Genomic DNA, 13,855 nt, shown 5'->3' with positions numbered 1-13,855 from the left:
AAAATACTTATCCCATAAATAATTAATGTAATTTCGAAACAAAGCAGGGACTGCTATATGTGGATAACAACTTTAGCCTCTACCCGTCGGAGATCAAATCAATAATATCAGTCCAGGTCAAAGTTATCTTACTTGAACAAAAAAAAAAGTTCCACTTCATTTAAGGCAGGCAACTGAAAAGAAAAACCGAACAAATGCAGGTGAAGCCAGCAGTGTGATTGTGTGAAACTATATCTACTCATAATAACATTTAACCGTGTTTCAGAAATCATCACTGTCCAAGAGCATCTAGATACGCATAAAAAGGAAGCAAAAATGATTATAGTCTAAAACGTTCGCCGTTTGTGCATGGCAGACAATTACATATCCTATCCTTACATTAGAGTTAACCCGTAACACCATGCAGACTTTGGCTTAGGTGAAAACTAAATACATACAGTATTTATTGAAGACTGGAGCTGAGCGTTTATGATCATCTTCTCCAATATGATCGTTTATTAACAATTGCTAATTTGATAAAAGCTGCAGCACAATATCAGGCGGTTAAAGAATAACCTACAGCTTTTTGTTGGGCATTCATTAAGTGAATCTAGGAAATAACTGAAGGCTAAATTTAGTGAAACTGTCCTTACTGTTCTTCAGTCTCGGGAATAGATTCAAATGCCAATAGTCCATATCTTGGAGAAAAAAAAACAAAGTGATGGTCGACCAACCACGGAATCAAGAAAGAATTAAATAAGAACAAAATAATTATGTTAGGCCTATAGAATCCAAATAATTGCTGTGCCAGTCCGTCCACTCCAGGCTGACTAAAGTACAGACCAGTATAAGTACAAGAGGATGAGAGCATGAATGGGCTCCTTCCCACCCTCCCGCCCCTTTTCCTTCCATGCGCTTTGCTCCATGCTGTTTCCAGACTCAGTAAAACACCGCTGCCGCGCACAACGTCTGCCGCGCGCAGGAGCGTGCCGCTGATTGAAGCGTTTTCGCCACGAGCCCAGCTGCCGAGCGCACTGATTACAGCTGGTAAGGATGCTTATGACGCCTATAGGAAGCTAGAAACGTAGGCTAACCGTGTTTATGTCGTGTTTTGCCAGTGGTGCAAGCTGAGGAGAGTGGTGGTAGTGAACAGGAAAAGTATCTGAAGTAAGTTATACACCCTGGCGCGGCACTTAAGATTACATACTTATTATCATCCATGTACATGGAGGGGAGGGAAGGCCTTTGGCTACTATAGTTTCACTATCAGGCTAACTCCAAATGAACGTGGCTATTAAATGGCACCCAATGTACTTATGCGTTGTATACTACACAGTGTGAACATTAGGAAACTGTCCCATTTATTTTCAATTGATGGCTTTAAGTATGGTGTTACAATACAACCATGAACTTAACGGTTAACCCTGCAATTACCAAGCAGTTTCTGTTCAGTGTTTCTGTTCAGTTCTGCCTGTACCCTGAGTTCCAAGTATTCCTTTATTAGCCACAATTGAACACACATGTTGTGACCAAGGCCACAGTCATCCATGCTACTCTGGAAAAAAACATACTGTCATTAATGTCTGCCTGGTCACCAAGTAGGCATTCTGTCGATGATAGCATTTTCTCACCCCAGGTGTATATTTGTAAAGACTGGTATTGTTGCGCCGTGTCCTGGTTGTAGCTAAAAAGTTGTCATGTGTGCCTTGTCATTTTGTCCTGGTATGAGGACAACATGAGCCTGGTAAACACAGACCGTTCCTGGACTCTAACCTCTGAAATACTGTGATCACTGATTTCTCGAGAACTTTGCACTTTAGATCCTTAATTTTATTATTTACCTTCTAAATGCACGGTTGCCTTGGCTAGTGCCAGCTAAGTGCCCGCTAAATAGATGACATTTATATTTTAATGCACTCCAACAACTCTTGCGTTGCTGCAGAGTCACCGTGGCCTCTTGTTTTGTGAAATGAGTCACCTCTCCTTTGAGGACGCTGTGGGGAGACAACGGGAGGGTCATCTGGGGAGCGTGTTGCAGATTGAATGCCTCACCTGTTTGGCAGTTTGGATAAAAGTTTCTGCTAAATAAATGTTCGTGTTTATTTCATAGTTGTATCATGTTGGAGGTGGGTTTAGCTCAGTAACTCATGTAACTGTGGATAAAGAGGTTGCAGGTTCAAGAGGTCATTCTGGATACAAGTCTCTGCTAAATGAACACTTATTATTTATGTTCTGTTTCCTAAATATAGCCTCTAAATAGCTTCGGCTCATAGGGAGTAGAGATGACAGGGAGCCATCATGTCGGCAGATGTGCGCGTCTGTTTTCATGTGTGAGTCTGTGTGAGTTTGTGCGTCTGTTTGTTTGTGTGTCTGTTTGTTTGTGCGTATGTTTGTTTGTGTGTGTGCATGTGTGAGAGAGAGCTGAGGCCTGTTCCATAAAGGCCGCTCAAAAAAGTTGGACTTAAAGTCCCAAACCTGACTTGCATTAGATTAATTAGTCAAGCGGGGCTGAAGCGGTTCCATAAAGGCCAATTTCAGATCACGCCCTCTTACTAATTCAAGTCAGATTTAAGTAGTCAAGCTAATTGCGCGTGCACCCTATTCTTAAGCAGCCGAGAGGTAAAACATGGATCATACAATCCACCACGGCAAAAGCAAAACACACGGCCACGTGACTTCTTCCAGAAAGAACTTTCCCTTTAAATCGTGTACTATGACAGCTCCTCATCCACCGCTTCATCAAAATGAAAAAACACGCCATGATTGACGTTAACGATTGGCTACATAGGTCGAGGACCTTTTTTAGACCTTTACTACACATCTATATTGACTTTTTGACATTGTTTTAAAGAAATAGCCTACTATTAATCAATACATTATCCAGTAGCCTAACTTATTTTACATGGTTTTTGTGTCGGGGAAATGGAGGGTATGGATTTAGGTTCGTTTTGCAATTGTAGGCTACTGTTAACAATTACATACCTATGATAATTATACTCTGATAATTTAGAGTGAGATATGCCTGATGCCTATAAACATTTGAAATCTCAAACTACCATAGCCATTAGGGCTGAACGATTAATTGCATTTGCGATTATATCGCAATGTGACGAAACAAGATTTTGTTATCGCAAAGGCTGCGATTTTACTTAGGTGCACGTTACATTTGACCTTGACCTGTACGATGGCATCAGGCTCAACAGAACCTGATGCTACAGACACGTTGCCAATTTTGCCTTTAAAAAACCTGCTGCTTAGTGTCGAGGATGGTGCAAAACCTGCTGCTTAGTGTCGAGGATGGTGCAAAACATGCTGGCTAATGTTGCTACCTCACGGGGCAACACAACCAACCTAATTCGGTCCTAAAAAAACACCACAAAGCCATGTAAAATGTAAAAATACTGAACAGCAGTGTGTCAAATAAGCCAAATAACACCCGACAGTATCACTGATGGAAAGCCTAAGTTAGCTAACTCCATATTCATGTGCAAAATTACTCAAGCAGTATAGTAACAGCAGGGCTGCCAACTTTTCCAAAAACCTTGAGATTGTGAGTGATTTGGTAGCCTATCAAAGCATTGTTCATCATTGTTTAATGCATTAGCAGTGTTTCCCACACATAGATTAATTTGTGGCGGTGCGCCACAGAATCAATACTAGCACATCACTACACAGCACATCACTACACAGCACATCACTACACAGCACATCACTACACAGCACATCACTACACAGCACATCACTACACAGCACATCACTACACAGCACATCACTTCACAGCACATCACTTCATAGCACATCACTACACAGCACATCACTACACAGCACATCACTACACAGCACATCACTTCACAGCACATCACTTCATAGCACATCACTACACAGCACATCACTACACAGCACATCACTACACAGCACATCACTTCACAGCACATCACTACACAGCACATCACTACACAGCAACGTGTAACCCTAACCCCCCCCCCCCCACCCCCCACCCCCCCGCCACAAATTGCTTTCTAATCTGTGGGAAACACTGATTAGGCTAAATGTTGTGGCCTATGTAGGCTATTTAAGTTGATTTTCTATAAATGTAGCCTACATATTGAACTGATGAGAATAAGAAAATTAGAATGTCCGTGGTAAATCATCGTTTTCCCGTTGGGTCAGTGTTACAGGGACGTCTGGTTAAGCACCAAGTCACGCTAAGCCTGACAGTTAGCCTGACCCTGACCAGACTAGTTTCGAAGCATAAGTTACCATAGTAACCGAGTTCAAACTACCTTGAACTAGCTTTATGGAACCGAATGAACTAGAAATTAGTCAGACTAACTGCTGGTAACAGGGAGAGCTGGTAGTTTGTTTAATCCTCAGCAGTCACATCTGCACACCATCTCCCTCCCTCACACACACACACACACACACACACACACCATCGGTAGGATCCCCAGTCAGATGTTCTAACCACTGAGCTTTATCAGATGCTCTAACCATTGAGCTTTATCTAAAGTTGGTGCCAGACTCAGTCAGGGTGCTTGTAGGTAATTCAGCTTCCAAACACTCCTGGCCAAGCAGTTGTCATGATGATGCTTTGAAATCCGTAGTTCATCTGACATCTGGCCCTCTGCTTTTCCAGGTGTGAGAGAACAGTGGTGTGCGTGTGTGCGTGTGGTGGGGATAGGGTGTGTGTGTGGTGGGGTTAGGGTGTGTGTGGTGGGGTGTGGCTACTGTTAAAAGTCACAGCTGACTGGTAGGCTGTGAGGAATCTGTAGGCACACATATACACACACACACAAACATATATATATACATAGATATATATATATATTTATATATAAATATATATATATATAAATATGCACACACATACACACAGCACTGGGCTGTGCCCCACAAGGGTGGTGTAAATCGTGGTTTGGGAAAAATATCGACTTTCAAGAAACAACACTTCTCCTGTTGTAGTAGACATGTTATCCTGCAACGTGAGCAGCTGTTCCCCTCCCCCAGCACATTCCTCCAGCCCTGCTGGTTCAGGGGGTACAGACCAGCCCTGCTGGTCCGGGGGGGTACAGACCAGCCCTGCTGGTCCAGGGGGGTACAGACCAGCCCTGCTGGTCCAGGGGGTACAGACCAGCCCTGCTGGTCCAGGGGGGTACAGACCAGCCCTGCTGGTCCAGGGGGGTACAGACCAGCCCTGCTGGTCCGGGGGGGTACAGACCAGCCCTGCTGGTCCGGGGGGGTACAGACCAGCCCTGCTTCAACACACCTGATTCTAATGAATGGGTCGTTCTCTAGCTCAGCAGAAGCCTGGTAACAACCCATTTATTAAAATCCGATGTGTTGGAGCAGGTAAACATCTATAACATGCAGGAAAGAGGGTCTCTGAGCACCAGGGCTGAGAGAGGCTGCATCATGCAGTAGAGTCTATAATGAGCACCAGGGCTGAGAGAGGCTGCATCATGCAGTAGAGTCTATAATGAGCACCAGGTTGTCTGCTCTGGTGTCCAGTCTGTTCCCCTCTGCAGTAGATGGATGATGGGTCGGATGGTTACATTATTTGTTTTACTTGTTTTACTTGTTACTCTCTGTCAGTGAACACGCTCTCTGTCAGTGAACACGCTCTCTGTCAGTGAACACGCTCTCTGTGTGAACACGCTCTCTGTCAGTGAACACGCTCTCTGTGTGAACACGCTCTCTGTCAGTGAACACGCTCTCTGTCAGTGAACACGCTCTCTGTCCGCTCTCTCTGCGTCCTCAGGTTTCACCCTCAGCCCTGCCGGCCCGGGGGGGACGTGTTGTCTCCTCTCCACCTCGGAGCGAAGCACCCTCATCAAGCCATGCCTTCATCAAGCCACACCCTCGTCAAGCCAAGCTGTCAGCAGCTGTCAGTCATGTGATCACCTCCCTGACCTTTGCCCTCTCGGGGTTGGGTGCCTGAGTGGCTCGTGTTTGTGTGAGAGGGAGAGAGGTCAGAGGAGTGGGCCAGTCCTCGCAGCATGTGTGTGTGCGTGTGCACGTGTGTGCGCCTGGTCGTCTCCACCCCCCCCACCTGGTGGAGATTCTCAGCCCACACAAGGCCTCTCTGTTGGGGCTGGATGGCTCAGCGCTCCTGTCATGGGTGAGAGATACCCAGGGCACGAGTCGATGCACCTCACCTACCACTCACTTCTTGTCCTGGGGAGGGGCTGGAGGGCTCTCACTTCCTGTCCTGGGGAGGGACTAGCGGGCCTCACTTCCTGTCCTGGGGAGGGGCTAGCGGGCCTCACTTCCTGTCCTGGGGAGGGGCTAGCGGGCCTCACTTCCTGTCCTGGGGAGGGGCTAGCGGGCCTCACTTCCTGTCCTGGGGAGGGGCTAGCGGGCCTCACTTCCTGTCCTGGGGAGGGGCTAGCGGGCCTCACTTCCTGTCCTGGGGAGGGGCTAGCGGGCCTCACTTCCTGTCCTGGGGAGGGGCTAGCGGGCCTCACTTCCTATCCTGGGGAGGGGCTAGAGGGCCCACTAGATGTCCACTCTCTGAAGGAAGCTGATCAGTGTAAAAAAAAAAATTCAAGCTGCATTTCTTTTATGTTACAGTTGTCTTGTAGTTGAGATGTTGTTGTTGCTCCTTACCTGAGTTGTTTATCCCTGTCCACCCACAGACCCTGTGTGTGTGTGTGTGTGAGCACAGTTACCTCTAGAGACAACAACAACAACAACAGCTATGACCCTGTTGTGGAGCTGTGTGTCAGCCCTGGAGCTGTCAGGCCTGTCTCAGCAGGGCCGCAGCCGGCAGGCTCTGATGGAGCTCCAACAGAAGGTCTGGAACAGGTTATCTTCTAGTGCAGTCCAAGTGTTTATAGTAGCCGAGCATACTTACTGGCTGACTCTGTTCCAACATATTTGTCTCATTTAAAACCACATGCCGGCCTGACGTGAAGGAGGACTAGTGTGTGATTAAGACGTCTAATTGTGAAGTTGTTTTATCTTTAGGGAACTAAAGATGGAACATGTTATTAACCTTCGGGTCATTGTGACCCACCATCATGTTGCGACAACTTTACCTGATACAAAAATAAAGTGAAGCATTTTCTTTTAACTGTCGCACTGTCTCAGACCCCCCACAACGCAAAAGTTAAAAGAAAATGCTTCACTTTATTTTTGTATAAGGTAAAGTTGTTGCAACACGACAGTGGGTCACAATGACCCAAAGACAGCACAAGTGTTAAGTTAGCTTGCTTCGCTAGCAGTTTTATCCATGTGACCTTTCTCTGTACATCTGCAGATCAGCCGCCCGCTGGTCTTGGATGCTACTGAAGCTAACATGATAAACGTGTGAGGGTGTGTCCTGCGTGTGTGAATGTGGAGCCCTGCTTGCAGAGCGCTAACGCTAGCTGTCTGGCATGCTACAGGTTGCTAGCCGTGGTGGTGATGCTCTGCTGGGGGGCTCAGAGCAGGTGTGTGCTGTTGCAGAGAGGGCAGGTGGGGCTCAGAGCAGGTGTGTGCTGTTGCAGAGAGGGCAGGTGGGGCTCAGAGCAGGTGTGTGCTGTTGCAGAGAGGGCAGGTGGGGCTCAGAGCAGGTGTGTGCTGTTGCAGAGAGGGCAGGGGGGGCTCAGAGCAGGTGTGTGCTGTTGCAGAGAGGGCAGGTGGAGACACTGCTTGGAGATTAACAGGATCATATCCTTCCTGAGGAGAAACAAAGATCGATGAAAAACACATCTCTGTCCCTCCCCCTCCTGCTATTGCACATTGTACAGCATACATGCTGCTGCTGCTATGCTGGTCTACTAAACTTCAAACAGCATCGACTTGGAAAGGTTGTGGGGGTAATTTGAATTTCGTTTTTGAGAGTTTTCACAAACCACGATCTACCCCATAAAACCACCGTCCTTTTGCTTTTAATTAAATAAACATCTAAGTATCCCGAAGGATAAAAGGTGGACACAGTTTTGTTTTAGAATAAAATGGAGCCAGATGTGTAAGCAAAACTCAACCATTCACCTCCTCTCTTCCTCTTCGTCCTCCTTCTCCTCTGCTTTTTCTCCCTTCATCCCCCTTTCATCCTCTCTTCTCCTCTTTTTTCCTCCTCCTCTTCTCTTCCTATCCTAAACTTGTCAGGGACACAACGCGAGTTGTTACGTTGATGGTTGTCAGATGGCTGAGCGGTTAGGGAATCGGGCTACCAATCAGAAGGTTGCCGGTACGATTCCCGGCCGTGACAAATGACGTTGTGTCCCTGAGCAAGGCACTTCACCCTACTTGCCTCGGGGGAATGTCCCTGTACTTACTGTAAGTCGCTCTGGATAAGTGCGTCTGCTAAATGACTAAATGTAAACGTAGCTCAGTGGGTAGAGCATTGGACTGCAGATCATCCAAGTCTCAGGTTCTCATCCCCCACTGAGCTCTTCTTTGGATGAAAGCTTTTGCTGAATGAACACTGCATGACATTGTTATATAAGGCCTAAGGAGAGGGCACAGCTTCATCATCTGGGGGTTAAGAGATGTTCAAGCCACAGGAACAGGACCGAGGCAGAGAGACTGCACACAGGAACAGGACCGAGGCAGAGAGACTGCACACAGGAACAGGACCGAGGCAGAGAGACTGCACACAGGAGCAGGACCGAGGCAGAGAGACTGCACACAGGAACAGGACCGAGGCAGAGAGACTGCACACAGGAACAGGACCGAGGCAGAGAGACTGCACACAGGAGCAGGACCGAGGCAGAGAGACTGCACACAGGAGCAGGACCGAGGCAGAGAGACTGCACACAGGAACAGGACCGAGGCAGAGAGACTGCACACAGGAACAGGACCGAGGCAGAGAGACTGCACACAGGAGCAGGACCGAGGCAGAGAGACTGCACACAGGAGCAGGACCGAGGCAGAGAGACTGCACACAGGAGCAGGACCGAGGCAGAGAGACTGCACACAGGAGCAGGACCGAGGCAGAGAGACTGCACACAGGAACAGGACAGAGGCAGAGAGACTGCACACAGGAACAGGACCGAGGCAGAGAGACTGCACACAGGAGCAGGACCGAGGCAGAGAGACTGCACACAGGAGCAGGACCGAGGCAGAGAGACTGCACACAGGAACAGGACCGAGGCAGAGAGACTGCACACAGGAACAGGACCGAGGCAGAGAGACTGCACACAGGAACAGGGCCGAGGCAGAGAGACTGCACACAGGAACAGGACCGAGGCAGAGAGACTGCACACAGGAGCAGGACCGAGGCAGAGAGACTGCACACAGGAACAGGACCGAGGCAGAGAGACTGCACACAGGAGCAGGACCGAGGCAGAGAGACTGCACACAGGAGCAGGACCGAGGCAGAGAGACTGCACACAGGAACAGGACCGAGGCAGAGAGACTGCACACAGGAACAGGACCGAGGCAGAGAGACTGCACACAGGAGCAGGACAGCAGAGCCAGGACAAATATCTGGCCCCTCTGTTGCGTAACTTGTACGAAAGTAAATCGCTGCTGAACACTGTGCCGTATGTTATTCTCCCTCCTGTCCTGAGAGCGACGGAAAAACCTGAGTCTGTGATATATCAAAGATGTCCGACCGTTCAAAACAGTCCTTTCATCCTGGCATGGTCACTAAGACTTGATATGCCACAGTGTGTGTGTGTGTGTGTGCCCACTGCTCAGCAGAGATCCTCTACAGGACAGGCTGAGAGGAACCTGCAACATCATGTAACACTTTAACAACATGCAGTCATGTTGCAGTCAGCACTCTGGGGAGCTGGGAACTGACATGCTGATCAGCTTTAAACCCTGAAACTCTCTCTGTCTCTGTCTGTCTCTCTGTGGGGTAAGTACTCAAAATTCTTTCCCTGTTTGCTCTAACTGGCCCGTCTGTGTGGTGGTGACCCCCTCTCCTCTCCCCTCTCCTCTCCTCTCCTCTCCTCTCCTCTCCTCTCCTCTCCTCTCCTCTCCTCTCCTCTCCTCTCCTCTCCTCTCCTCTCCTCTCCTCTCCTCTCCTCTCCTCTCCTCTCCTCTCCTCTCCTCTCCTCTCCTCTCCTCTCCTCTCCTCTCCTCTCCTCTCCCCTCCCCTCCCCTCCCCTCCCCTCCCCTCCCCTCCCCTCCCCTCCCCTCCTCTCCCCTCTCCCCTCTCCCCTCTCCCCTCTCCCCTCTCCCCTCTCCTCTCCTCTCCTCTCCCTTCTCCCTTCTTCTCCCCTCCCCTCCCCTCTCCTGCCCCAGACCCCTAGCTTCCCAGGCCATGCTCAGCAAAGCGTAGATGGTTCAATAGCACAGGGAACAAACCCCTGGTTTCACATGGTAAACTAGTTTCTCCCCCCTCCTCTTCTCCCTTCCCACTCTTCTCCCTTCCCACTCTTCTCCCTCCCTCCTCTTCTTCCCCTTCCTCTTCTCCCTCCCCCCTCTTCTCCCTCCCTCCTCTTCTTCCCCTTCCTCTTCTCCCTCCCCCCTCTTCATCCCTCTGGCTTTTTACTGCGCCTGGAACTAGTGAGTCACTTCTGATCAGCTGCAAGGAAACGGCCCTCTTCATCAGACCCGGCCAGCTTTCCCTCTTTATCAGATCCACATCACTGCTTGACAGTGGCGGCTGGTCAGTAGAGGGCGCTAGGGCGCCGCCCTCCCTGGTGAAAAGTGTTTTAGATTTTTGTTTTTCATGTAATACATTTTCTTAACAAAAGCTAGTCATTTTAAGTGTGACGGTGTTCAAAATACGCGATAGGTGAATTGCTGACCGTTGCTAATAAGAAACACATATTTAGCCCATCAGCGTCCTCAAAAATGATGCCTAAAGGGCGCTGGAATTAGCGCCCCAAGCAGAGTTAAGAGTATAGAAGTGATTTTGTAAATCATACACAGAGGTTTCTCCCACGATTGGTAAGCTACAACAGAAAGGCCCGGCTAGCTGGATGCAGTCATGTCAAATCAAATCAAATGTATTTGTATAGCCCTTTTTACACGCAAGCATGTCAAAGAGGGCTTCACATACGCCCATAGAATTGCCCCTCAACCAACCTAAACCCTCAAGGAAGACAAGGAAAAACTCCCAGAAAAACTCCCAACGGGAGAAAAAATTGAAGAAACCTTGGGAGGAGCAATTCAGAGAGGGATCCCCTCCTCCAGAGACGGTTGGCAAGAGAGAGGAGCAGAACACAAGCTAAACATAGTCATACAGCGTCAATGGGTTTTGAAACACCAAAAATCCATTGTTCGGCTTTATAGACGTTGGATGGGACCTGGAAACTCGCTGTTGGCCGTCATGGAGGCTGGTTTCCGGTTGACGACCTGGTCCAGCGTTGGTAGACCGACGACCAGGCAGGTCCTGACAGCTCAGACCCCCCACACCACAGGGGATGTGTGGGGGGGACAGAGAGAGGAGAGCAGGGATTAGAGAATGCCAGGAGCAGCTAACAGTTACAGTCGTAATAGAATGAGATCCCCACCGGTCAAGTGTGGACTAGTGCAGCAATTTAACAAAGCTAAGAGGGTATTTGATGCAGCCCCACACACCAAGACAGCGACAGCCCCCCTTGGTTGGAACATGAAATCTGTTCCGGGGGAAACAACTCTAAAATAGTTTATATTTATACGAATAAGGATGAAAACAACCAGCCCCCCTTTGTCTCCAACTAGTACACTATAACAATAAAAATATACAGCAACGGAACTATTACAGTAACAATATACAATAACAGGTTTACTTTATTTGTAACATTTAAATGGGCAGTGTGAACATAAGCTAAAATTACAATTTAAAAGTTACATGTGATACACACAGGCAAACGCACACCCCAGGTTTACATAGAAAGTACACACATTTAACAATCATAGGATTGACTAAACAAGAACGTTTTTAATCTAGTTTTAAATGTCGAAACAGTATCAGCCTCCCTAATTGAGACAGGTAATTTGTTCCAGAGAAGAGGTGCTCTATATGAGAACGCCCTACCTCCAGCAGTTTTTTTTCTTAATTTGGGGTATTACCAGATAGCCGGCATCTTGAGATCTTAGAGTCCTTGCGGGGCAATAGGGTGCAAGGAGACCGGAGAGGTACAGTGGTGCCAATCCATGTAGAGATTTGTAAGTTAGTAGTAAAACTTTGAAATCAGCTCTGGCTTGGATAGGGAGCCAGTGTAAAGAGATAAGAGTAGAGGTTATATGATCAAACTTTCTTGTTTTTGTCAATAGTCTAGCAGCAGCATTTTGTACCCGCTGTAAATTTTTCAAGTAGGTAATTGGGAGGCCAGAGAACAACACATTGCAGTAGTCCAATCGGGACGTAACAAAAGCATGTATTAGTTTTTCAGCATCATCCTTTGAGAGGAATTTTCCTATTTTGGCAATATTACGTAGATGGAAAAATGCAGTTCTGGTGATTTTGTTTAATATGGTACTCAAACGAAAGGTCTGGGTCCAATGTGACTCCTAAATTTGTTACCAACTGGCTTTGAGATACTTTGACACCATCTAAGTTTAAGGTCAGATTGGATAAATTATTTCTGTATTTTTTAGGGCCGAAAATCAATGTCGATGCATTATGTTGCTTCCCGTGCTTGCTTTTTATAACATTCGGAACAGCTACAGCATGGACTGTGACAGGAGTTAAGGACATTAAACATTTATCTGAGAAAACAAAACAAGTGCACAAAGGCACACATGGAGAATACAAGCTAGCCATGCTAGGCAGAGACAATCGCTATGCAACTGGCAAAGTTCGAAGGTCCAAAATAGCACACTTCAAATTAACTAATCATTCAATAACTTGAAGTATACTGATCAAGTATACTGAAGTATGCTAAGATTTAGTATACTTGGCATTTAGTATACTTGGCATATTCTTTTTTACCTGGGTTGCCAGAGCAACGGGGGGGGGGGGAGTGGGGGAGGGGGGAGGGGGGGGGAGGAGAGAGTCCTGGTCTGCTCTCTGTGGAACCCAGAGGAACATGTGTTTCTGATCTGATTTTGCATGAATGTGGGCGCAGTAACCCAGAACCCTCAATCCTCCTCTTCCTCCTCCTCTCCCCCTCTTCCTCCTTCTCTACTATCCTACTTTCCCTTCTCCCCCAGCCTTCTCCTTCCTGTCCCTCCTCCCCCATCCGTCCTCCTCCTCCTCCCTCCTCAGGGAAGGCCCCAGACACCTAATGGCCAATAGAAACATCACATTCCATTACAGGACGTAAAGGACATGCTGGTAGAACAGAGCTGCCTCTGATACTGACTCTGTTGCTAGAACAGAGCTGCCTCTGATACTGACTCTGTTGCTAGAACAGAGCTGCCTCTGATACTGACTCTGTTGCTAGAACAGAGCTGCCTCTGATACTGACTCTGTTGCTAGAACAGAGCTGCCTCTGATACTGACTCTGCTGCCAGAACAGAGCTACCTCTGATACTGACTCTGTTGCTAGAACAGAGCTGCCTCTGATACTGACTCTGCTGCTAGAACAGAGCTGCCTCTGATACTGACTCTGCTGGTAGAACAGAGCTGCCTCTGTTACTGACTCTGCTAGAACAGAGCTGCCTCTGATACTGACTGCTGCTAGAACAGAGCTGCCTCTGATACTGACTCTGCTGGTAGAACAGAGCTGCCTCTGTTACTGACTCTGCTAGAACAGAGCTGCCTCTGATACTGACTCTGCTGGTAGAACAGAGCTGCCTCTGATACTGACTCTGCTGGTAGAACAGAGCTGCCTCTGATACTGACTCTGCTGGTAGAACAGAGCTGCCTCTGTTACTGACTCTGCTAGAACAGAGCTGCCTCTGATACTGACTGCTGCTAGAACAGAGCTGCCTCTGATACTGACTCTGCTGGTAGAACAGAGCTGCCTCTGATACTGACTCTGCTGGTAGAACAGAGCTGCCTCAGATACTGACTCTGCTGGTAGAACAGAGCTGCCTCAGATACTGACTCTGCTGGTAGAACAGA

The sequence above is a fragment of the Hypomesus nipponensis genome, chromosome 15 (assembly GCF_054491055.1).
Source record: "Hypomesus nipponensis isolate SF chromosome 15, ASM5449105v1, whole genome shotgun sequence".
NCBI lineage: Eukaryota > Metazoa > Chordata > Actinopteri > Osmeriformes > Osmeridae > Hypomesus > Hypomesus nipponensis.
Note: the sequence above shows the minus strand (reverse complement) of the source record.